This window comes from Musa acuminata, chromosome BXJ2-5 (genome assembly GCF_036884655.1).
Source record: "Musa acuminata AAA Group cultivar baxijiao chromosome BXJ2-5, Cavendish_Baxijiao_AAA, whole genome shotgun sequence".
Classification (NCBI taxonomy): Eukaryota; Viridiplantae; Streptophyta; class Magnoliopsida; order Zingiberales; family Musaceae; genus Musa; species Musa acuminata.
In genome coordinates, this window is record NC_088342.1 from 9,435,459 (window position 1) to 9,437,834 (window position 2,376).

The 2,376-nt window shown below is 40.3% G+C and overlaps 1 non-coding gene across 1 annotated transcript; it reads left to right on the forward strand.

Moving 5' to 3' along the window:
• The first annotated feature begins 459 nt into the window (after positions 1–459).
• Positions 460–598, forward strand: LOC135613302 (small nucleolar RNA snoR77). Its single transcript, XR_010487284.1, has one exon. It is a non-coding gene; the product is annotated as a small nucleolar RNA snoR77 (small nucleolar RNA).
• Positions 599–2,376: the final 1,778 nt, after the last annotated feature.

A 2,376-nucleotide genomic window follows, 5' to 3' on the forward strand; every position in this document is an offset into this window, starting at 1 on the left:
GTGACGAGCAATGCTTCGGCCCTCGTCGATGGCCTGGCCTCCGCCATGTCCTTCCCTTAACCCCATTGCATGCGCTTTGCAGATGGATCCGTACAAAGACGGATGATACCCAGGCAAGATGCACAGTTCTATGATCTCCATGTTCACGTATCTGGATCTAATTCCCTCTTTGTAGCTACGTGGTTGTATGCAACGCACCAGCTATATTATTATCATCATTATTATTAATCATATAACTAAATTGAACGATTTTAGATTACTTGGATAATGGAGGGTATATTAGTCTTTTTAGTACGTTGGAAGGCTCTATATAAGGGAGTAGGGTTGCAATCTTCGACCTGCATCCAACAAAAGATTTGGTTTCGCCGGCGGCGATAGTTAGAACTGCTTCCTCCTCTGCTACAGTATTGAGTTGCATTTGGTGTGTGATGTTTTTGTGGTTGCGTCGAGCAAAGAGTCAGGCAGCCCCGATTGTCCAACCTACGATGGCATCGGCGGTGTTGCTTTGCTCGGATAACAAATCGATCATAGCTATGGCTCCTTCAGATCGGCTGAGAGCTCCGCTCCCTGATGCAAATCTAGTAGGCCTTAGCACACTCCTCCCTCCCTCTCTCTCTCTCTCTCTCTCTCTCTCTCTCTCTCTCTCTCTCTGACCTAAAGATGACAAGGAATCGAAGCATGAAACCTTAGTGGTCGATACCTTTGTGAGTTATTTTTATGTTTTTCTGTTCGTAATATATGTATGTTTGGTTTTTAATTGCGTCTTTTGCAGTCGAATAGATGTAAATATTTTTCACAGCAAATTCATTAACATTTAGCAAAGACGAAATATACGAGAAGCATAATTATTAGTGGAAATCAAGAGAAACATTAGGAACACTAATATGTAAACATTAGGATCGATGGATTTATATAGGAAGGTATGATAGCAGATTAAACCATCAATTTCGATTCGGATTCAGAGAGTGTACTTATCATACATTCACTACTGTTCGTCATCATCACGAGTTAATTCAAATCTAAACCCCCAAAAAACGCTGGGAATTTAAAGAACTGATCCAAAACTTCGAGGTACACTTCAACCTTCAAGGTGAGGAAGGTGGTGATCAGCGGCGCTATCACCCTCTCGCCCCACCACGACCGCCACGCACCCCTTGGGGGGTGTCCCCTGGGCAGCCGTCTTCTCCTTCCTCCCATGATCGCCGAGGTGCGGCATCTGCAAACGAAACCTCATCGAGTGTCCTCCTCTTGCCACGGACGACTCCGCTTGCTGCAGTCTTAGTTGCACCAGAGAGAAAGCGAGAGAGAGAGAGAGAGGAGAAGACGGGTGGATGGATGGATTTATATCGGCGTTCTGATGCAAATATAACAAATGATTCGGAGAGTTATACTGAGATAAGAGTGTTAGTTTTAGTGTCGTGAAGGAATTCGTTGTGAATCCAAAGCTTGTTTTGACCTAATTCGAAGTTGGTTGACGTCCGGACGTTGACGTTGTGTGAAAAGTCAATCTCCCTTCCGACCTCATAGCAGAAGCGATTCCCATCAATAAATTCTAATTATCGATTCTCCTATATTAGTAAAATAGTAATAATAATAATAAATAATTTATCGTAGACTAAAGATCTATTCTCTCGTATCCTATTTATTTCATCAATAATTATAATTCTATGAAAGATTAAGAAAATAAAATAAGATATTAATATACTGTTTGTTGTTTTTTATAGATCAAACTATAGTATATTACGAGATAATATTCTGTCATGACATCCGAAGGTACCTAATACCTTATATTTAATCTATATTTTTCGATTTCGATATCTGTATGATGTTATTAAAAGTGATAATATTTTTATGTTTACAAACAGGACATCCCAATCAAACTATCCATATTTAATTTTGTGCCCATCTAATTAATTAGAGAAGGAGACACAAAGGACTAATGTAATAACGGATAATTAATTTTGTGAATCAAACTATACATATTTGTTGTATCCCACTACACCAAGCACCCTTTCTTTTATCATCTCGGTGTGGACCAATCCACTCTCCACATAATGGTAGTGCACGTAGAGAGAGAGAGTAGTTGCTATTAATTTGTCTTCCACTAAAGAAAGGTAAGTCCTTGGCATTGCATGAGGTCACATCATCCTATCAAATTACATGACCATTTTTATGTGGTAACATCTTGTCAACCCTATCCCTTTTATTTTTATTTCTTGAAATTTGCATGATTTCTAGCAACAAAGCGAGGCATCCATCTTGACATGGTCTACACCGTTCGTATGATGCCGATGGGTGGAGACCACGTCAATGATTAACCTCATTGGAATAGAGACCACTTTCCACCCTCTCCCACCCGCTGCTATGTGGTGAGAT